The following is a 24,257-nucleotide window of genomic DNA, read 5'->3' as shown; positions in this document are numbered from 1 at the left end:
ACAGTGGTACAGGTACTGAAAACAAAGGCTTTGGAATCAGACAGGCCTAGGTTAGCATCTTGGCTCTGCAATTTACTAGCTTTCTAACCTTGATAGTTGTTTAAGTTCCCAGGATCTTCGTTTCCCCCATTATTATGTGAGAATACAAACCTTGTAAAGTCAATGTGAGAATTAAATGAGATTATGCATGCAAAAGTTTTTCACAGCACTTGGTACATTGTAGTCACTCAATAAGTGTTAGTTATAGCATGTTGTTTACATTACTAATAGTTTTAATATGCCAATTGTAAACCAGGTAGCTCTTTTTTTTTCTTTCTCTCTCTCTCTTTCCATAACATTAGGATAAAAAGGAGGAGCTTGAGTATGTTTGGAAAGAAGTAACCTAGGCTTTTGCCTCACCGTCCTCCACTCTTCCCTAGGCATGAGACTTTAAGGGGAAGCAAGAGCCTCCTTAGTCATTACTATAGATAAATTTGGTCCTATCCTTTTGATTTGTCCTGAATCAACCACCTTTAGCCTTGGTTGGTCTGCACTGACCCACACAGATATCCACACTACTGACACTATTGTCATTTACCTTATGGCAGAGATTTGCCAATTGCAGAAATTGATCCATTGCCATAATCCTTTTTCTCTTCAAGGTCACCTTCTCTATCTTCCCCTGTTCAGGGAAAAGTTGCCACTGACAATCATATCTGAGCATTTAAAACCTTATCACCTCTGAGAAGTTATCTGTTATAGTTCTCTCCAGAGATTTTCTATGAGAGAGAAATACAAAGTAATCTATTTATAGCTTCTGAGTGCCCACACTTATTTCTGATGCTCTAATATTTAAATAGTGATCTCTATTTAAATATTAGTATGATTAGTAGATTTTGAAAAGATAAGTGGATGAAGAATATTTTAAAGGAATTGTGGTGTATAAAATTTGCAACCTCTTCTTGGCATTTCCTGATACCTCAGTAAGTATTTTAATACTTTTGAATTATTTTGTGTGTGTTGATTTTGTATTTATTTATGTGTGAAACTGAAATGAAATTGGTCCATGTGGTGTGTTAGGCTTTATGTGGGTAATGCAAAGGTATAGATTTGTTTCATAAAACCCAAGGGCAATGGCATGGGCTGAATTGTGTCCCCCATAAAATTTATATGTTTAAGTTCCAACACAGTATATCAAAATGTGATGCATTTGGAGATAGAGATTTTAAAGAGTTAATTAAAGTTAAATGAGGTAATAAATGCTGGCTCTAATCAAATGTGACTGGTGTCCTTATACGAAAAGCAAATTTGGACACAGACACACATAGAGGAAAGACCATGTGAAGACAGAGAGAGAAAATGAGTATATGCAAGCCAAGGATAGAGCCTCAAAAGAAACCAGCCTGTTGACACCTTGCTCTCAAACTTCTAGCCTCCAGAACTGTGATAAAATAAATTTCTGTTTATGAAGCCACGGTGGTATTTTGTTATAGTAGCCTTAGCAGACTAATACAGGTAGAAACACATCTGAGCCTCAAAAAAAAGATTAGAATCAAGAAATCAAAAGCCTCCATAAATCCAAGGAGTATTATACATTGCTTGATTCATTTTTCTCTTATACTGAAGATTTTCCTTCTTCTTATGACTGTGTGGCAACATATGGTTGCCCTACAATTCTCAAATTTAGAACCACATGAAAAGATTGCAGATTTATCTCCTGGAGTATCAAGTTATGGATCTGGTGATGTCATGGCCATGGCTTAGATCGCTGCTGTGGCACAGATTGGATCCCTGGCCTGAGAGTTTCCATATGCCATATATGCAGCCAAAAAAAAAATGACAGGTGATTTCTGAATCCTAGATCTGAATCTCTAGAAGAGAAAATTTGATCAGCTCAGATTTGCTGCTATGTCTGATCCTTGCCAAAAATTAGTAACACAATGCAGGGAGAATAGTGGCACATGGCACAAACACGATTGCCAGAGGCTATACCTGTTATACATTTTCTTGTCACTTCTAGCTACTCCACTGATTCTCTTACTTTATCACAAGTATTTTAAAAAGGGATAGCTAAAGATACTTTATGTAGCATTTTATTTTTTATTGTTATTTCCCCAACACAATTTTTTCCCTGCTGTACAGCATAGTGACCCAGTTACACATACATGTATACATTCTTTTTTCTCCCATTACCATGCTCTGTAATAAGTGATTAGACATAGTTCTCAGTGCTACACAGAAGCTTCTCATTGTTAATCCATTACAAAAGCAAGAGTTTGCATCTATTAACCCCAAGCACCCAATCCATCCCACTCCCTCCCCCCTGCCGCCCCGGGCAACCACAAGTCTATTCTACAAGTCCATGATTTTCTTTTGTGTGGAAAGGCTCATTTGTGCTGTATATTAGATTGTAGATATAAGTGATATCATATGGTATTTGTCTTTCTCTTTCTGACTTACTTCTTTCTGACTTACTCAGGATGAGAGTCTCTAGTTCCATCCATGTTGCTGCCAATGGCATTATTTCATTCTTTTTCATGGCTGAGTTTTATTCCATTGTGTATAGATATCACATCTTCTTAATCAAGTCATCTGTTGATGGACATTTGGGTTGTTTTCATGTCTTGGATATTGTGACTAGAACTGCAATGAACATGTGGGTGCATGTGTCTATTTCAAGGAATGTTTTGTCTGGATAAATGCCCAAGAGTGGGATGGCTGGGTCATATGGCAGTTCTATGTATAGATGTCTAATGTACTTCCATGCTGTTCTCCCTAGTGCTTGTACCAGCTTACATTCCCACCAACAGTGCAGGAGGGGTCCCTTTTCTCCACACACGCCCTCCAGCGTTTGTTATTTGGGGACTTATTAATGACGGCCATTCTGACTGGCGTGAGGTGGTATCTTGTGGTAGTTTTGATTTGCATTTCTCTAATAATCAGGGATGTTGAGCATTCTTTCATGTGCTTGTTGGCCATCTGTACATCTTCCTTGGAGAAATGTCTATTCAGGTCTTTTGCCCATTTTTCCATTGGGTTGTTGGCTTTTTTTGCTGTTGAGTGTGTAAGTTGCTTGTATATTCTAGAGATTAAGCCCTTGTCAGTTGCATCATTGGAAACTCTTTTCTCCCATTCTGGAAGGTGTCTTTTTGTTTTCTTGTTGGTTTCCTTTGCTGTGCAAAGGCTTGTCAGTTTCATTAGGTCCCATTGGTTGTAGTTAAATAGATAGCTCTCTGTATATTGAGGAGGTATTGTATTTTTATCTAAATGGATCTTTTGTGGTTCCATATAAATGTTTGGATTGTTTGTTCTAGTTCTGTGAAAAATGTCCTGGGTAATTTGATAGGGATGGCATTGAATCTGTAGATTGCTTTGGGTAGTATGGCCATTTTCACCATATTGATTCTTCCAATCCAGGAAAATGGAATATCTTTCCATTTATTTACATCTTCTTTGATTTCTTTGATGAAAGTTTTATAGTTCTTGGCATATAGGTCCTTTACCTCCTTGGTCAGGTGTATTCCGAGGTATTTGATTTTGTGAGGTGCAATTTTAAAAGGTATTATATCTTTGTATTCCTTTTCTAATATTTCATTGCTGGTATACAGAAATGCACCTGACTTCTGAATGTTAATCTTATATCCTGCTACTTTGCTGAATTGATTAATCAGTTCAAGTAGTTTTGGGGTTGAGTCCTTAGGGTTTTCTATGTATAGTATCATGTCATCTGCATACAGTGACAGTTTTATCTCTTCTCTTCCTATATGGCTGCCTTTTATTTCTTTTGTTTGTCTAATTGTTGTGGCTAGGACTTCCAAAACTATGTTGAAGAGCAGTGGTGAGAGTGGGCATCCCTGTCTTGTTCCAGATTTGAGGGAGAAGGCTTTCAGTTTTTCCCCATTGAGGATTAGAATTGATAACTTCAGAGATGGGCCTTGATTGGCTTGTACTCTTATAGGAGAAAGTAAGAGGTACCTCAATCATATTGTTAGAGAGCTAGAGTAAAAGAAAAAAGCGAAGACATTTTAAGTTTAAAACTTGCCATGTTTTCCTTTTACAAGAGATTTAGCTTCTACCACAAAAAGATACTTACCCTAAGATTTATACCATGAAGCTATTTTGTCAGGAAGAAAGGAGAAGTAAGGCAGTAGCTATATATGTCTTGTTGACCACTGATTTCTTGATGTCTAACAGAATGCCTAGCATGAAATGGACCCTCAGTAACTATTTTTGTATGAATAAATGACATTAATAAACAAAAAAAATGAATGAATGGAGCCATATTAGCAAATGAAACTAGAGGCACTGAACAAATACTTTACTAGTCATCAGAGACCACTTAGAGGATTGGTTTTTGCTTTCTACCCACAGTTAATCATTTACAATGTGCTCAAGGCATAAAGGTAATTTTACATCAGTTATCTCTAGATTTTCCTGTGTGAAGTCAAAAGCTCCCTTTCACTAATAGATTTAGCTAAAGCCAATGAATGTCAATGAAAATTCGTGACAAATTTTAGTTAGCCTTCAACTTCCATTTTAAAGCGTATATGCCCTTGCTTCTTTTTTGGCTTCAAGAGTACTGTACCACCCCCTGGTAAACCACACCTATTAAACATATCCTGACTCTGTTATGGTGACATAGCACCTGCCAACTGAGGTAGAATAAAAATCTGGAAGATTCTCATAGGATCTTTAACTTGCTTTGATGACTCCAGGAAAGAAGGAATTGAAAAGTGCACCCATGATCAGTGCAGTTGGAGAGAAGATCAGAAATTTCATTTTACCCTCATAGGGGTGATTATAATTGAAACCATCATTGCACTGTGGTTTTTTTTCTCCATAAAATAAAAAATGAGGACCCAAATTATTCTTAAGTGTGTTACCATATATTACAGTAAGTACTGCCATCAGATGTAATATATATATATTCAAGTAATTTATACATATGTACACATATATAATATACAAATGTACATATATTCACATAGTATACACATTTACATGATATCATGTAAATGTACGATTTGGGCCACTCTTACTTAGAAAGAAATTGAAGGAAATATAATAGTAATTCAACAATGATCATAGTAAATGTGCTTGTTTGATGGTTTGTTTTTGTTTGGATTAAAACTCTTGACTAGTTTCCCTTAGGGGAAAAAAATTGGTTAAATATGTGGTTTTGTTCTTCACACAGAGATATGTAGATATGAAAATCTAACTCCCATGTGCTTTGAAATTAAAATAGTGAAAGGGGTGGGGGAGATTTGTCAAACAGGAGGAGTTTGACAAACACAACTACACAGTCTGAGCTTCAAAGAGTTCCTGCTTGAATAGTCATAAAGCTGTAGAGAGTAGAGAAAGAAGGAGAATCTCTGTTCCTTTTTCATATCTCAAAATGAAGGGCGAAATTCAGCTCTGTTTTTAATGCCAAGCGGTCAAACTATAAAAAGAAACATTATGTCAGAGTCCATGAAATGACTTATAAAAAGCCTTTCAAAAGGTTAAGATGCTGGTGGTATCATGCAAATGTCTCACTTGAAACTGAAATTTTTAAAAATAAATGTTTACCTTGCTTTCCATTTATTTGTTTGTTTGTTTGTTTTATTTATTTTTTTAATTATTTATTATTATTTTTTCCCACTGTACAGCAAGGGGGTCAGGTTATCCTTACATGTATACATTACAATTACTTTTTTTCCCCCAGCCTTTCTTCTGTTGCAACATGAGTATCTAGACAAAGTGCTCAATGCTATTCAGCAGGATCTTCTTGTAAATCTATTCTAAGTTGTGTCTGATAAGCCCAAGCTCCCGATCCCTCCCACTCCCCCCCCACCCCTCCCATCAGGCAGCCACAAGTCTCTTCTCCAAGTCCATTATTTTCTTTCTGAGGAGATGTTCATTTGTGCTGGATATTAGATCCCAGTTATAAGTGATATCATATGGTATTTGTCTTTGTCTTTCTGGCTCATTTCACTCAGGATGAGAGTCTCTAGCTCCATCCATGTTGCTGCAAATGGCATTATGTCATTCTTTTTTATGGCTGGGTAGTATTCCATTGTGTATATATACCACCTCTTCCGAATCCAATCCTCTGTCGATGGACATTTGGGTTGTTTCCATGTCCTGGCTATTGTGAATAGGGCTGCAGTTAACATACGGGTGCATGGGTCTCTTTTAAGCACCTGGGTTTATGTATTTCTGCTGTATCCGTTGTGATTTCTCAACAAAATCTTAGCCAACTGAATCCAACAACATATCAAAAAAATTATACACCATGACCAGGTAGGGTTCATCCCAGGTTCACAAGGATGGTTCAACATACACAAATCAATCAGCATCATACACCACATTAACAAAGAAAAAGTCAAAAATCATATGATCATCTCAATAGATGCAGAAAAAGCATTTGACAAAGTCCAACATCCATTCATGATCAAGACCCTCGCCAAAGTGGGTATAGAGGGTACATTCCTGAATATAATCAAAGCCATTTATGATAAACCCACAGCACATATAATCCTCAATCTTGAAAGTCCAACTAAAATTTGACAACTATTTCATATGCATGAGAGGGAAGAAGGCTGTGGGAAGAGATGCATGGGATATAGAAAAAGTTCAAAGGTCATCAACAGAGGCCAGTTTCTTTCCATTAGAAACTATGGCCACAAAATTTTAGGAAATAGTGTAAGAAAAAAATAGGAAGTCTTTAGTATGTATACCATCTACACCCCTCTGGATATGTTACTGTAACTGTAACATATACAGTGTACTAGTTTCATAAATTTATTAATTCATTTCACAAATATGAGCTATACATTGAAATTGCAAAATAAATCATTATATCATTTCTATGACTATATCTTATTTGGCTTTTAGAAAGAACACTTTGATATAGCAATTATTACTTTTAAAGATGAGAAAACTGAAGAATAAAGAGGTTATACTCATTGACAAATTAAAGATCACATAGAAAAATAGACTGGGACTATAATCTAGGCCTCCTGACTCAAGAACTCATTATGTGGCATGCACGATGTTAGATTCTGGGGATCTTAGTATTTTTTGACTTGTATGGAAGACATACATTTATCAAATAACCTAAAAATAGATATGAAATTACGAATTAGAAGAGTGTTATAAAGGAGAGGCATATGGTCAATGAGGTTCTATAATATGGAAATTTGAATTATTCTAGGGGTTTAGGGAAGGCTTCCCTGAGCAAGTGATGCTTAAGATGAATTCATAGTTTGAGTTGACATCAATTGGATGTGAAAGAACAGGTAGACAGTCACAGTGAAGACAATAGCATGTGCAAAGATATTAAGTTGGGAGGAAGAATTGTGGTTTTGAAATACCGAAGTAAGATCAGTGTGGCTAGAGTATAGTGTATAGAGGGGGAACAATGATCTTGATGTAGATATCCTAGAATAAGAAGTACATCTTAGAATAAGTAGATTAAGAGGTCTTAGAATGAAGAATTATTTCCAGGCTGTGCCATAAAGGCTTTAGACTGGCTACATTAATTAATTAGTTTGTATCCTAATGGCAACAGAATACCATTCAAGACTTATAAGCACAAATGCGTTGGGAAAACACGATTATATCTGAATTTTGAAAAGATTAATCTGTATGTAGTATTGAAGATATGGGATGAAGGTAGATTCCTATACATTACTGAAGAAGCAATTTTATTTGTCTACACCAAAAATAATGGTAATTGAGACCAGACGAGAGGAAAAAAGTTCAATATATGAAAAAGTCTTAGGGGTACATTGGATATGAAGAATGAAGGAGATAATGTATTAAGGGCCTGAGCACATGATCAGGTCAGATCTTAAAAAGGAGAATTCTGAGCCAGTTATTTTTCTTCTTCATCATGGCGACTCTATTATACTTTCAAAGGTCTTAAAACTGGAGAGCTGAGGTAAACTTTATCTTTTTTTTTCACTTTTTTATTACTCAAATGAATTTATCACATCTGTAGTTGCATAATGATCATAACAATCTGATTTCACAGTATTTCCATCCCAAAGCCCAACAACATCCCCCCACCCCCCAAACTGTCTCCTCCAGAGGCCATAAGTTTTTCAATGTCTGTGAGTCAGCATCTGTTCTGCAAAGAAGTTCAGTCTGTCCTTTTTTCAGATTCCACATGTCAGTGAAACATTTGATGTTGGTGTCTCATTGTCTGACTGACTTCACTTAGCATGATAGTTTCTAGGTCCAACCATGTTGCAAAAAATGCTGGTATTTCGTTCTTTTTAATGGCTGAGTAACATTCCATTGTGTATATGTATCACTTCTTCTTGATCCACTCCTCTGTTGATGGACATGGAGGTTGTTTCCATGTCTTGGCTATTGCAAAGAGTGCTGCAATGAACATCGGAGTACATGTGTCTTTGCGAGTCATGGTTTTCTCTGGATAGATGACCATGGAGTGGGATTGCTGGATCAAATGGTAGTTCTATGTTCAGTTTTCTGAGGAATCTCCATACTGCTTTCCACGGTTGTTGCACCAATGTACATTCCTACCAACAGTGTCCTAGGGTTCCTTTTTCTCCACACCCTCTCCAGCACTTATTGATTGCAGACTTTTGGATGATGGCCATTCTGGCTGGTGTAAGGTGGTAGCTCAGAGTGGTTTTGATTTGCATTTCTCTAATAATGAGTGATGAACATCTTTTCATGTGTTTTTTGGCCATCTGTATGTCTTCTTTGGAGAACTGTCTGTTTAGATCTCCTGCCCATTTTTGGATGGGGTTGTTTGGTTTTTTTGGTATGGAGCTGCAGGAGGTGTTTATAAATTTTGGAGATTAATCCCTTGTCAGTCAATTCACTAGCAAAGATTTTCTCCCCTTCTGTGGGTTGTCTTTTTGAGTTGTTGAGGGTTTCCTTTGCTGTGCAGCAACTTTGAAGTTTGATTAGGTCCCATTTGTTTATTTTTGTTTTTACTGTCAATACTCTAAGAGGGGGCTCTGAGAAGATGTTGCTGTGGTTTATGTTGGAGAGGGTTTGGCCTATGTTTTCCCCTAAGAGTTGTAGAGTGTCTGGCCTTATATCTAGGTCTTTCATCCCTTTGGAGTTTATTTTTGTGTATAGTGCTAGGGAGTGTTCTAATTTCATTCTTTTCCCTGTGGCTGTCCAGTTTTCCCAGCACCACTTATTGAAGGGGCTGTCTTTTCTCCATTGTACATTCTTGCCTCCTTTGTCATAGATTAGTGGGCTGTAGGTACGTGGGTTGAATTCTGGGCTTTCTCTCTTGTTCCACTGATCTATGTGTCTGTCTTTGTGCCAGTACCATACGGTTTTGAGGATTGTTGCTTTGTAGTATAGTCTGAAGCCCGGGAGCCTGATTCCTCCAGCTCCATTTTTCTTTTTCAGGATGTCTTTGGTTATCCTGGGTCTTTTGTGCTTCCAAACAAACTTTAAAATATTTTGTTCGAGTTCTGTGAAAAATGTCCTTGGTACTTTGATAGGGATTGCATTGAATCTGTGGATTGCCTTGGGTAGTACAGTCATTTTGATAATATTAACTCTTCCAATCCAAGAGCATGGTATGTCTTTCCATCTATTTGTGTCATCTTTGATTTCGTTCATCAGTGGCTTATAGTTTTCAGAATACAGGTCTTTTGACACTTTAGGTAGGTTTACTCCTAGGTATTTTATTCTCTTGGATGCGATGGTAAATGGGATTGCTTCCCTAATTTCTCTTTCTGATCTTTTGTTGTTAGTGTATAGAAATGCTGTCGATTTCTGTGTATTAATTTTGTATCCTGCAACTTTGCCAAATTCATGGATGAGCTCTAACAGTTTTCTGGTGGAGTCTTTAGGATTCTCTAGGTATAGTATTTTGTCATCTGCAAATAGGGATAGTTTTACTTTGTTTCCAATTTGGATTTCTTTTATTTCTTTTACTTCTCTGATTCCTATGGCTAGGACTTCCAGAACTATGTTGAAGAGTAGTGGCAAGAGCAGACATCCTTGTCTTGTTCCTGATCTCAGCAGGAATTCTTTCAGCTTTTCACCATTGAGAATGATGTTCGCTCTGGGTTTGTCATATATGGCCTTTATCATGTTGAGGTATGGTCCCATTATGCCCGCTTTCTGAAGGGTTTTGATCAGAAATGGGTGTTGGATTTTGTCCAAGGCTTTTTCCGCATCTATTGAGAGGATCATATGGTTTTTATTCTTCAGTTTGTTAATGTGGTGTATCACACTGATGGATTTGTGGATATTGAAGCACCCTTGCATCCCTGGGATAAATCCCACTTGATCATGATGTACAATCCTTTTAATGTATTGTTGGATGTGGTTTGCTAGTGTTTTGTTGAGGATTTTTGCATCGATGTTCATCAGTGAAATTGGCCTGTAGTGTTTTGTTTTGTTTTTTTTTTTTGGTGGAATCTTTGTCTGGTTTTGGTACCAGGGTGATGGTGGCCTCATAGAGTGAGTTTGGGAGTATCTGTTCCTCTGCAATTTTTTGAAATAGTTTCAGAAGGAGAGGTGTTAGCTCTTCTCTAAATGTTTGATAAAATTCACCGGGGAAGCCATCTGGTCCTGGACTTTTGTTTGTTGGAAGTTTTTTAATCACAGTTTCAATTTCAGTTCTTGTGATGGGTCCATTCATCTTTTCTATTTCATCTTGGTTTAGTCTTGGAAGATTGTACTTTTCTAAGAATTTTTCTATTTCTTCTAGGTTTTCCATTTTATTGGCATATAGTTACATATAGTAGTCTCTTATGATCCTTTGTATTTATGTGATGTCCGTTGTTACTTCTCCTTCTTCATTTCAGTTTTATTGATTTGAGTCCTTTCTCTTTTTTTCTTGATGAGTCTGGCTAGTGCTTTATCAATTTTGTTGATCTTTTCCAAGAACCAGCTTTTCATTTAATTGATCTTTTCATGGTTTTCTTTGTTTCTATTTCATTGATTTCTGCTCTGATTTTATGATTTCTTTCCTTTTAGTAACTTTAGGTCTTATCTGTTCTCTTTTGAGCTGCTTTATATGTACAGTTAGCTTGTTTATTTGAGCTTTTTCTTGTTTCCTGAGGTGGGCTTGTATTGCTATAAACTTTCCTCTTAGAATGGCTTTGCTGCATCCCCTAGTTTTTGGAGTGTCGTATCGTCATTGTCATTTGCCTCTAGGTATTTTTTCATTTCCTCTTTGATTTCTGCAGTGATCCATTGGTTGTTTAGAGCATGTTATTTAGTCTCCACATGCTTGTGTTTTTTGCAGTTTTTTTCTTGTTGATTTCCAGTCATATAGCATTGTGGTTGGAAAAGATGCTTGATAGGATTTCAATTTTCTTAAAGTTACCAAGGTTGGATTTGTAGCCCAGGATGTGATCAATCTTAGAGAATGTTCCATGTGCACTTGGGAAGCATGTGTATTCTGTTGCTTTTGGATGAAATGTCCTATAGATATCTATTAAGTCCATCTGTTTTAATGCATCATTCAGAGCCTGTGTTTCCTTATGGATTTTCTGTGTGGTTGATGTGTCCATTGCTGTAAGTGGGGTGTTAAAGTCCCCCACTATGATTGTGGTATTGTGAATTTCTCCGTTTAAGGTTGTTAGCTATTGCCTTATATATTGTAGTGAACCTGTGTTGGGTGTGTAGATATTTAAAATTGTTATATCATCTTCTTGGATTGATCCTTTGATCATTATGTAATGTCCTTCTTTGTCCCTTAAAATATTCTTCATTTTAAAGTCTATTTTGTCTGATATGAGTATTGCTACTCCAGCTTTCTTTTGATCCCTGTTGGCATGAAGTATTTTCTGCCATCCTCTCAACTTTCAATTTGTATGTGTCCCTAGAAGTGAAGTGGGTCTCTCGAAGACAGCATATATAGGGGTCTTGTTTTTGTATCCACCCAGCCAGTCTATGTCTTTTGGTTGGGGCATTTAGTCCATTAACATTTAATGTAATTATTGATATGTATGTTTTTATTACCATTTTATTAATTACTTTGGATTTGTTTTTGCTGCTGTTTGTTCTTTCCTTCTTCTCTTATTCTTTTCTGCCTAGAGAAGTTCCTTTAGTATTTGTTGTAAGGCTGGTTTAGTGTTGCTGAATTCTCTCAGCTTTTGCTTATCTGTGAAGGTTTTGATTTCTCCTTCAAATCTGAATGAGAGCCTTGCTGGGTGAAGTCATCTTGGTTGGAAGTTTTTTCCTTTCATCACGTTAAGTGTATCCTGCCACTCCCTTCTGGCCTGCAGAGTTTCTGTTGAAAAATCTGCCAATAACCTTATCGGGGTTCCCTGGTATGTTATTTGTTTCTTTTCCCTAGCTGCTTTCAAGATGTTCTCTTTGTCTTTAATTTTGGTCATTTTGATTAATATGTGTCTCGGGGTGTTCCTCCTTGGGTTTATTTTATATTGTACTCATTGTGCTTCCTGGATTTGAGCAAGTGATTCTTTCCCCATGTTAGGGAAGTGTTCAGCTATTATCTCTTGGAATATGTTTTCTGTCCCCTTCTCTCTCTCTTCTCCTTCTGGCCCCTCTATAACACGGATGTTGGTGCGTTTAATGTTGTCCCAGAGTTCTCTGAGACTCTCTTCATTTCTTTTCAATCTTTTTTCTCTTTTCTGTTCTGCATCCATAATTTTCACTGATCTGTCCTCCTGTATTCTGCTGTTGGCTTATTTGTTCTTCTGCCTCCTGGATTCTGCTGTTGGCTGCCTCTAGTGAATTTTTTATTTCAGTTATTGTATTTTGCATCTCTTCTTGTTTTAAGTTTTATATCTTGTATATCTTTGGTCAGAGTTTCCTCTAAGTTATCCATCTTTGCCTCCAGTTTATTTCCAATGTCTTGCATCATCTTCAATATCAACAGTCAAAAGTCCTTTTCCTGGAGGCTAAGAATCTCCTCCTCATTTAGCTGTTTTTCTGGGGTTTTTCCTTTCTCCCTCATCTGAGTTATAGTTCTCTGTCTTTTTATTTTTATAGGTTTTTGGTGTGGTGACCTTTTTACAGAGAGTAGAATTGTAACCTCTCTTACTTCTGATGTCTGCCCCCCTGTGGCTGAAGTCGGCATGGGGGGCTTGCTGTAGGGTTCCTGATGGGAGGGGCTTATGCCTGCCCCCTGGTAGGTGGAGCCGATTCTAATCCCTCTGGTGGGTGGGGCTTAGTCTCTGGATAGGAGTAGAGGCAACTGTGTGCCTGAGGGGTCTTTAGGTAGCCTGTTTACTGAGGGGTGGGGCTGTGATCCCACCTGGGTGGTTGTTTGCCTTGGGGCTTCTCAGCAGCTGACTGAAGTGTGGGGCCAGATTTTCTCAAAATAGCCACCTCCCAAGAAAGGCACAGCTGCTGAATATTCCCAAGAGCTTTGCTTTCAATGTCCTTCCCTCACAACAAGCCACATTCACCCCTGTTTTCCCAGGATGTCCTCCAAGAACTGCAGTCAGGATTGACCCAGATTCCTGTGGAGACTTTGCTTTGCCCTGGGACCCAGTGCACATGAACCTCTGTGTGCATCTTTTAAGAATGGGGTCTCCCTTTCCCCCAGTCCTGTGGAGCTCCTGTGCACAAGCCCCACTGGCCTTCAATGCCAGATGCTCCAGGGGCTCTTTCTCCCAGTGCCAGATCCCCACATGTGAGAATTTGATGTGTGGCTCAGAACTCTCACTCCTGTAGGTGAGTCTCTGCAAACCAGTTAGTTTCCAGTCTGTGGAGCTTCCCACCCAGGAGGTATGGGGTTGTTTATATCATGAAGTCGCCCCTCCTACCTCTTGATGTGTCCTCCTCTTTTTCTTCTGGATTAGTATATCTTTTTTAAGGTTTCCAGTCCATTTGGGTGAAGAGTGCTCAGTCTTTAGTTGTGAATTTTGTTGTTTTTAGGAGAGAAGTTGAGCTCCAGTCCTTCTATTCTGCCATCTTAGTCCCCTGTGAGGTAAACCTTAGAGAGTCATAAATCTTGCTTCTCTTTTACTCCTTTATAAGAAAATAAGTTATGGTTTTCAAGTCAGCTAATAAGTGGCAATACCAAGATTAGGTCCAGATTCTATGACTTCAATACAACGGTGGCTGACTCTGGAATCAGAGGTTCTTATGTGAATCAGAGGTTCTTATGAGTTAATACAGGTTGATGTGAGAAGTATGTGATTGGAAGGAAAGGCTGGGTTTGGAGAGGGGCAAGATAGTTATTAGATTTGAGACAGAAGAAACAAATGGTGGAAATTCTATAGGACATTGAATTGTATAGGTCAGAGGAAAGATGAATATGTTTGGAATATATCTTATTGTTGATGCATCTGATGATTGCACTGTAACTATGCTCTGCAGTTGGCTATTTCTACTTATTGGAGACAATGAAGATCAAATTGTTTCTAGACCTGGTCTATCAATGTGCACCATTATGCAGTGATTGCCACTAATGGATTTTAAATCAATGGGAAAGAAACTTATTTCTTATCAAAACCATTTCAGCATCTTGATCTGCAAAGAAGAATACATTCTGACACATGTACTGTGCCTATTTTTATAACTTAACCACTTTATCATTCCATTCTATAAGGTGGGACTTAAAGACAAGCAATTGAGCATTCAGCACATTGTAGCTGTTTCCATGTGATCTACATATAAACCTTGACTTTTGTATTAGTGATTCTAGTGAAGATGAAGACATGTTCATGTGGAGCATTTTGGGTTGGGGTAGTGTTTAGAGAGTTCGCGGAATAGAGGAGTTTTCAAAAAAACCTCTGTTTATAAAATTTCCCATAATGAAGCATTATGGTTGTAATGTGTAAGTGATGTAAGGATATGTGGTTATGCAGGTTCAAAATAAATTTAATCATTTTAAAAATTAAAATATCACACTCTTCCTTTCCCTTCCCCTTCCTTTTCTCTACACATCCATTGTATTTCTCTTCCATTTCCTTATCAATATTTCAGTCCTAAATCCACTAGGCAGAGAGCAGTATTATGGATGTCTGAGCCTGATTGGATAGGGGGCTGCACTGGGGCAGAGGAAGGCATGGGAACCTAGAAGGGTAAGGAAGACACCTGTTTTGAAGGGATGTATGAGGTGTTAGAACCTGAGCTGGGTGAAGAGTCCATTCCCAGGGAGGAATGGCCCAGTATATGGTGTCAGAAGTAGGGCAGGATGAGAAGAGCATCCACTCAAAGGGACAGCAGGGTAGGATGGCATAGGCTGTTTGGAGTAAAATTGAAGTTCACATAGGATTGTTGGCTTAGTGCCTGGTGTCAAAACATGCCCTGAATGAAGAAGTTGTCTATATATGGAATATCAGTGGCAGTGCAGCACAGAGTTCAAACAGGGTGGGATTGGAATTCATTTGGGATGAGGAGAATAACTGAATGTGGGGAAATGCAGCAATGGCAATGTGGGATTGGTCACATAAAGGGTACTGATAAAACAAGTTATTATATTAAGGATAATGGGAACCAGGTCCTTCTTCTTGGAGAAGGAAGTTACAAATATGGAAAGGGAGAATGCTAGAATGAACACTGTAATTGGAACGAAATTGCAGTACTCAGTGTGAACTCATGGTTTTAATATACATAGATATGAAATGTAGATGTGTGTTTCTCTATGTTTTTGCACACATGCATGTGAATGTTCTTGTGTTCATGTTCTGTCCACTGAAGGAATAGGGAGCAATGGAAACTCAATATTAATAAGTGCAACTATTGCTTAGCACATCACTTCTTCTAAATACAGTTCTTCTTTACAAGGAGCCAGGACTCTTGGGGGAAATAACTGATTTCATGACTAGGGAAAATAAAGCATAAGATAAAAGTGGAACACCTTGCTCATCAGAAATCAAGGAAATTCTCAAATAATTATTGGGCATGATCAGGACATGTCAAAAGGATACTGGAGTTGGCTTCAGTGGTATTCCCACTGTCTAAACTAGGAAAAAAATTCAGCATTCTTATTTTTATTCTTAAATAGTGAAAATAATGGATTATAATCCATTGCATAAACTAGGGAAACATGAATACCTGCTAATAATTATTGATGAAATAAATGAATTGAAAGTGTGATGAAAACCCTGATATTTATGTATATTCAAATATCTCTCCACAAAATAATTATTAATTACAAAAGATAAAAATGAGTAAATTTACAGTGGAAAAGACCTTCAGGCACCATCCTAACTGAATGATCACTGTGAACACTGTCTGTAATGAGACAGATTAAAACTGTGTACCACCTGATAAGATGCAATGAAAAGAATGTATAATCACTTATCTGATAATACAAAGATGCATAACATTAATTTATCATAAGTCCACACCAGAAAAACCCAAATTGAGGTACAGCCTATAAAATAACTGGTCTATAATCTTTAAAGTTATAAATGTTATAAAAGCAAAGGAAAGGTTTGAGGAACTTTCCAGTGAAGGAAATTAAAGTGGTATGACAATCAAATGCAACACATGATTGTAAATTGGATCCTTCGCTATAAATATTATTGGGAGAATTGTTGACACTTGAATGGGATCTGATAAATAGATAGTAGTGATGTAACAATGCTAATTTTCTGATTTTGATGATTGTATTGTGGTTATGCAGGAGAATGCCTTTTATGGTAGAAACACAATGAAATACTCAAGTTCGATGGGGCATTATGTAGGCAACTTACTCTCCAGTGGCTTAGAAGGAAAAAACTTCTTTTGCCTTAACTGCCATTAAAAAATTGTAAATTTTCTGTTAAGACTGGCACTGTCTGTGTATAAAAGGCAGGCAATACTATAGTAGTGGCTGAGAAAATGGGCTTTGAAAATGAGAGAGACTATTGGCTTTATTACATAAAAACCGTGTCATACTGAACCAGTTATTTAACTTCCCTGAATCTGAGTTTTCCTATCTAAAATTTGAGGATAATATTGGGTACATTCTCACTGGGTTCAAGGTCCAAATGTGTGCATTTTCCAATCCCAAATCCCTAATCCATTCTACCTCTTTGGCAACCATAAGTTTGTTTTTGAAGACTGTAAGTCTGTTTCTGTCTTGTAAATAAGTTCATTTGTACCCCTTTTTTAGATTTTACATATAAGTGATATATGATGTTTGTCTTTGTCTAACTTACCTCACTTAGTGTGATAATCTCTAGATCCATCCACATTGCTGCAAATGGCATTATTTCATTTTTATGGCTAAGTAATATTCCATTGTATATATGTACCACTTCTTCTTTATCCATTCTTCTGTCAGTGTACCTTTAGGTGACTTCCATGTCTTGGCTATTGCCAATAGTGCTACAATGAACATAGGGATATAGGTATCTTGTCAAATTATGGTTTTCTCTGGATATATGCTGAGGAGTGGGATTGCTGAGTCATTCAACTTCTGAAGGAAATGTTATTCCTGTGTCCATTGTATTTTCTGCAGACTATTTTAGCCACTTAAGTACAAAATACATGCTTTAATAGGCCTTAGAAAATTGTTCACTAACTGTCCAATATAGATTGAGCCCCATTGCTTCCTACCATTCTTTATATTTTGTTCTAATACCATGTATATTTCATGGTACTTAAAAGTTTCAACAATTTTATTTTCTGTTTCCTTGATTTTTTCTTCCTTTGCCTCCGACAGAGTGTAAGTTTCATGTGGCAGGACTTGTGCCACACATGCTCACTTTTGTATTCCTAGGACTTGAAACATTGTCTGGCATATATTTGAAGCCTAACAAATTTCAACAGATTGAATGAAGATTCTTATAGTTCTTTATAATAACCCTTGTACTTAGCATGGTTGTAGGTATTTGATAAATTTTTTTGATTATTAGATTTTTAAAAATTGCCTAAATAGGGTAGAGTCATCTCTGTGCCATGACTTTAATACTGAACTTTTTAGTTAAGTTGGTACTGCATTCATTTCCTATCATTGAAACAATGGCTGGGTCTCTTTCTCCAGAGTGCAAACTCTAAGAATGTACCTCACTCTTCCACTGAGTCCCTGAGACATATGTGGGCATTTTAAAATTTGTTTTATCAACATGTCATACTCAGAGGAGCCAAGTGCCATACGCGACCAGTAAATCAATGCTGCTAATGGAAATAGTGCAAAAAAATACCTTAAGCTGGAGAAGATCAAGAAATAATGATGCAAAAAATAGAGGAAAAATATAGTCATCAGTCTGTGTAGTAAAGTTGAATGAAGCAGATAAATATCTGATTATTTACTTGGTCTCTATGAGTTAAAGTGGGAAGGATCCTGGGTTGAAGATCTGATGATCTTGGTTTGAATCCTAGCTCTGCTATATACTAACTATGTAACCTTAAGCAAATGGCTTAATTTCTTAGATCTTATCTCCACCACTTTCAAAAGAGTGTAGTAATAGTATCATGGACTATAATGAATATTATATGAGATCATGCATATGCAGTTCCATGGACAACTACATTTCATATTAAACATAAAATTCAATTTCAGGTAATTTAAATTTTAATTTATTTATTATTGTTTTATTAGGTTTTACCACTTACTTTGGTAAATTATTTAACTTTTGTGGGCCTTAGTTTCCTGCTCTGAAAAACATGCATAATGTTATGTACCTAATTGGATCACTGAGAAAATTACCTTTTGACATTTCCTTGAATAGCACCCCAATACATAGTAGGTTACTAATATACTGAAAGTGTTGTTGCTATGCCTAATGATAAACCTCTATTTTCTAAAATCTGTGTGTGTGTGTGTGCACGTGCACATGCACACATGCATGTGCTTGTAGGAATGAGAACAAGAGCTTGTTTATAGGATCTTGCACCAGAGATACACACAGAAAAGTTAAAAGGGACGGTAATAGTCTACAAAGGCCAATTTAGAGATTCTATGATCCACTATAAGCTCCAAGATTAGTGAATTCCTTAAAGAAAACTTCTGGACTTCCTGGAGATTGATCCTCTGAAATAGCACAACAGTGTCACCCATCTTCCATAACTGTTCCTAAAAAATAACTAAAATTGTGGTTTGGGGACAATTTGCAAGTATAAATACGTTATAGAACTCTATAATAAGAAAATAAAAAAGAGTATACTTCATCATGTAAAACAGTAAAAGCTGGACAGATAATACTATAAAGGTCAATAGTAATCAAAATCATATACTTTTCCACTCTTGGAGTCAATAAAAATAGACAGGGTAAATTTTCAGAATAACAGAATAACATTTTCTTGGATCAAACATCTGGCAATAAAGATTTGAAGGAGAAGTTTCAATAGTATTATGAGGTTCAATGAAAATCAACTTAAGCAGCTTGCTCTAAACACTATGAGAGAGGAGAAGGTGATGTTTAGAGAAGCCATGTTCCTTTGGTTGTTTGTTTTGATTTTCTTTTTTTATTTTTATTTTTTATTACTCAAATGAATTTATCACATCTGTAGTTTTATAAGGGTCATCACAATCCAATTTCTTTTGAATCACCCCTCTTCTTACCATTGCCATTTATCTCTCTCCCACATTGGGTGTACTTTACAACTGTTAGCTCTATGAGGAGGCTTTGTTTTTAATGAGATCATCTGGATTATAATCAGTATGATGTGCTGGTAAATGCTTAAAAATTGCTGACCCCCAAAGCCCTGATTTGTAGCACTTGCAGATTTCCATGGTAGAAATACTCCTACCACAGCTGACTTAAAGCTATCAACGGTTTAACTACTAGCTTGAAAAACATTTGAAAATATAACAATCAGCCCTTGTGGTCTAATAGTAGCTATATCTGACATAGCACTCACTGTAGTAGATTACGTAATTTTATATGGACAGGTTGAGGCAGAGATGGATTCTTTCATAGGAAGCCCAACTGAGATGGACTCAACTAATTGCATCATGATAGCAATACTTTATATTGAATCATTCAATCAAATTCTCTCTAGTAAATATTATCCGAACTTTAAACTCTGGAGATGTTTAATTATTAATGTCTTCCTAGCATTTGGCATTGTTCAGTGTTGATTTCTCTTCTTGATTTAGTTTTTCTGAAATAGCCAAATCTATTGTTTTAGGGATAAAATGTTAAGGCTGTGTTTTTGTACTCCTCATTGTGTCCATTTAATTAAATCGGCCAGCCATTTCAGTATAAACATTCAGGAAAACTGATTAAATCCTCAAAAGCAATTGTAATTCAGTGACTGCTTCTTCTCAGCCTATCAGTGTTCTAACCACTTGCCAATAAAAGTCAAGAAGATGCAGCTCCTGAGTTTGCAGAACTCATCATTTTGCAAACAAGTTAGGTAAGGTACTGTTAGGATTGAATAGTAATTTCTCAAAGTTGATATGGTGAAGTTCTCATCTCTAGTACTGGAGAATGTGACTGTATTTGGGGGTAGGATCTTCAAAGAGGTGACTAAGTTAAAATGATTCCATTAGAGTGAGCCCTAATCCAATCTGGCTGGTGTACTTATAAGAAGAGATAATTTGAGCACACAGAGACATTGGGGTATGGATGCACAAAGAAAAGACCATGTGAAGACAAAGAAAGAAGGCTGCCACCTGCAAGCTAAGGAGAGAGGTCTCAGAAGAAGTCAAACATTCTGACACCTTGATCTTACACTTCCCACCCTCAGAGTGATGAGAAAAATATTCTGTTCTTTAAGCCACCCAGTATGTGGTATTTTGTTAGGGCAGCCCTAGCAAACTAATGCAGTTACTATAGGTAAATACTCTCAATATCTATCGGTTAGGGTTAGGTTCAGTTGTGAGGCACATAAAACTCAAAATAGTGGTTTTTTTGGAGATAGTTATTTATCTCTCATAAAAAAATCAGGTTATAAGCAGCACAGGGCTGTCATGGCATCTATAGTCCATGATATTCTTTTGAGACATCAGTTCCTTCAAATCTATCACTCTGCCATATTGAGCATGTGACATTTGCTTTTATGTTTAAATTTTGTGATATCTGTATTCCAGATAAAAGGATGGAGGGGGATTTGAAACAGAGATGGCAAAGTTGTCAATGAAAGAAGAATCCTGGAAACTGTCACATGGGATTTCTACTTATGTAGCTTTGCAACTAACTATGAATCAGGGCTACATTTAATGAGGAAGGTTAGCAGTTTAATATTTAGCTCAGCTAAAAATTTATTATTATGAATAAAGTGGATACTAGAAAGTAAAAAAATAGAACCTGTGTTGCACTCTGCTTTATTGCCTATCGAAATGACATTGTTTACCCTTCTTTAGAGAATACATTTCACTCATTCCAAGAGAGAAGACCCAATGTCCTACTAGGTAGTGTGTTTATCTTAAAGTTCAAAATATCTGGTGGCACACCTTTTTTTAAATTCTTTTTTTTGGGCCACACAGGCAGCATATGGAAGTTTCCAGACTAGGGGTTGAATTGGAGCTGCAGCTGCCAGCCTATGCTACAGTCACAGCAACATGGGATCCAAGCTGCGTCTGCAACCTACACCATAGCTCATGGCAATTGCTTGATCCTTAGCCCACTGAGCAAGGCCAGGGATCAAAACCACATCCTCATGGATACTAGTTGGGTTCATCACTGCTAATTGACAACAGGAACTTCTGACACACCTTTTATTTTTATTTATTTATTTATTTATTTATTTATTTATTTATTTATTTATTTTTGGGCATCCATCATCCTCATTGTTCCTAGTCAGATTTGTTTCTGCTGCACCACAATGGAAACTCCCTGATATACCTCTTAAAGGTCACATCCAGGAGGCAGGATCAAGGTGGCAGAGGAATAAGACATGACACTCACATTATCCCACAAACGCATTTAAAAAGCTCCATTTACATGTAGAATGATTTGCATAAAACTTGTATTAAATGTTAGCAGAAGACCATAAACCTCCAAAAAGGAAAATAAACCCTCTACATAACTGGGTAGAATGAAAGGAAAAAAAAAAAAAGAAAGAGAGAGAGAAGAGAAAAAAATGAATCAGAATGGGACCAGCACTCCCAAGAGGGAGCTGTGAAAGAGGAAAGGAACCCACACCCTGGGAAGCCACCTAACTGATGGGGAGATCAGCCAAGACAGAGAGACCTCAAAGCCTCAGAGAAAAGTGCAGGTGCTAAACCGAGGTGGATGAAAGAGGAATGAGAGTCACACAGACCATTGATACCACTGACCCTAGACACCACAACCTGAGATATTCAGGCAGGGGCTGGGCACAGAGACTCAGGATCCAGAGGTCAGCTCTAGGGAGAGGACTAGGGTTGGCTATGTGGAGATGGCCTGAAGGGAGGCAGTGTGCCATAGCTGGGGAGCAGAGAACCACAGGTGAGGGAACTGGGAGGAGGCCTAGGCCCTCAGGAGAAGCAAGGAACCATTGTTGGGGAGGGTGAGAGGAGGGATGGTACTGCCATAGAAATACCTTTCTCTATGCATGAGTGGACTGCAGATGGTGGTCGTAGGGCTCTTGCATGGGCTATGGGTAGCAAACCTCCACAGCCACCTCAGACTTAAGAGGTGGGTGTGGCCTGCTACCACTAGGGTTCCATGAACAGGAACCATTGGGGCTTCAGTCACCTCAGCACAGAGGAGGTCACTGCAATGGAGCACCATCCCTTTTTGCTCTTAGTCCCCTGGAAATGTGCATGCCCTGCTATTGCCACTGCCAAATGTGCTGTGTACTGCCTACACCTACCTGAAGGTTAATGCCACTTTCCAGGGACCTGCAACCAAGAGCAGCCTGTAGCACCTCTCTGCAGGTCCTCACCACTGTCAAAGGCCCAGCAATTATGCACTGGCTACTAGCCCTGCCCATTCCCTCCATATCTCTGGAAGCATGTACAAGCCTCACAAGAGCAACACCCTATTAAGGGGATAACAGCCTGCACAAACCGAGGAAAGAAACAACAAACATCCAAACCAAAAATAGTCCCCATATAAAAAAAGTAAGCCCTCACAAATTACCCAGGGGCACTCTAGAATATAAATAGCCCTCCAAGACTACAATAGCTGGATTCCCTAAAGTCACAGAATAAGAAAAATATAAGCAAAATGAAGAAGCTCAGGAACCATTCCCAGTTAAAATAACAGGAGAATTTTCCTGAAAGAGCTAAGAGTGAAACAGATCTCTACAGTCTAACAAACACCAAGTTCAAAAGATAGTGAAGAAATGGAAAGATTTATGGGTGAATATGGAGGAATTAAGAGCAGATATGAACAGTAAGGCAGAATACTTTAGAAAGGAACTAGAAAATATATGGTGGAGCCATAAAAAATTAGAAAATTCATTTGCGGAGACACAAGCTGAGTAAAAGGCACCAAAGAGAGGAAAGAATAATGCAGAGGAATGAATAAGTGACTTGGAAGACAGAATGATGGAAATCAGACAGTAAGGACAACAGACTGAAAACCAAATGAAAAAACAAGAAAGCAGTATTAGAGATCTATGGGAATATATAAAGCAGGCCAATCTATGCATAATAGGGATTCTGGAAGGAAAAGAAAAAGAGTGCTTGCTTTGGCAGCATGTATACTAAAATTGGAATGATACAGAAAGATTAGTATGGCCCCTGCACAAGGATGACATGCAAATTTGTGAAACGTTCCATAAAAGAAAAAGGAAAGAAAAAGAAAAGGGGATTGAAAATATATTTGAAGAAATTATGGCTGAAAATTTTCCAAATCTACAGAAAACAGATATCAAGATAAAAGAAGCAAAGAGGGCCCCAAAGAAGTTGAACCCAAGCAGGTTCAGCAGCAAGACATATAATAAAAAAATGGCTAAATTTAGAGACAAGGATAGGATTCTAAAGGCAGCAAGAGAAAAACAAAGAATTAATTATTAGAAACCCCCACAAGGCTATCAGCTGATTTCTCTACAGAAACACTACAAGCCAGAAGAGAATGGCAAGATATATTCAAGTTCTAAAAGGGAAAAATTTGCAGCCTGGAATATTCTACCCAGCAAGAATATCACTTGAAATAGGAGAAATAAAGAAATTCTCCAACAAACAAAAACTAAAAGAATTCAGCAATACTAAACCTAAAAGCATTACTAAAAGAAATATGAAAGGTGTCCTCTAAATAGCAAAGAAGTGGAGTTCCTGTCATGGCTCAGTGGTTAACGAATCCAACTAGGAACCATGAGGTTGCAGGTTCGGTCCCTGGCCTTGCTCAGTGGGTTAAGGATCTGGCATTGCTGTGAGCAGTGGTGTAGGTTGCAGATGCGGCTCAGATCCTGTGTTGCTATGGCTCTGACATAGGCCAGCGGCTATAGCTCCAATTAGACCCCTAGCCTGGGAACCTCTATATGCCATGGGAGCAGCCCTAGAAAAGGCAAAAAGACAATAAATAAATAAATAAGTAAATAAATAAATAAATAGCAAA

At 37.5% G+C, this 24,257-nt stretch overlaps 1 non-coding gene across 1 annotated transcript; it reads left to right on the top strand.

The window, feature by feature from the left end:
* The first annotated feature begins 23,379 nt into the window (after window positions 1–23,379).
* On the top strand, window positions 23,380–23,485 carry LOC125119064 (U6 spliceosomal RNA). The gene has a single exon (XR_007133018.1). It is a non-coding gene; the product is annotated as a U6 spliceosomal RNA (small nuclear RNA).
* The last annotated feature ends 772 nt before the right edge of the window (window positions 23,486–24,257 follow it).

This window comes from Phacochoerus africanus, chromosome X (genome assembly GCF_016906955.1).
Source record: "Phacochoerus africanus isolate WHEZ1 chromosome X, ROS_Pafr_v1, whole genome shotgun sequence".
Lineage (NCBI taxonomy): Eukaryota > Metazoa > Chordata > Mammalia > Artiodactyla > Suidae > Phacochoerus > Phacochoerus africanus.
The sequence above is the reverse complement of the archived record's forward strand: the minus strand, read 5'-3'. Positions and strand labels throughout refer to the sequence as shown.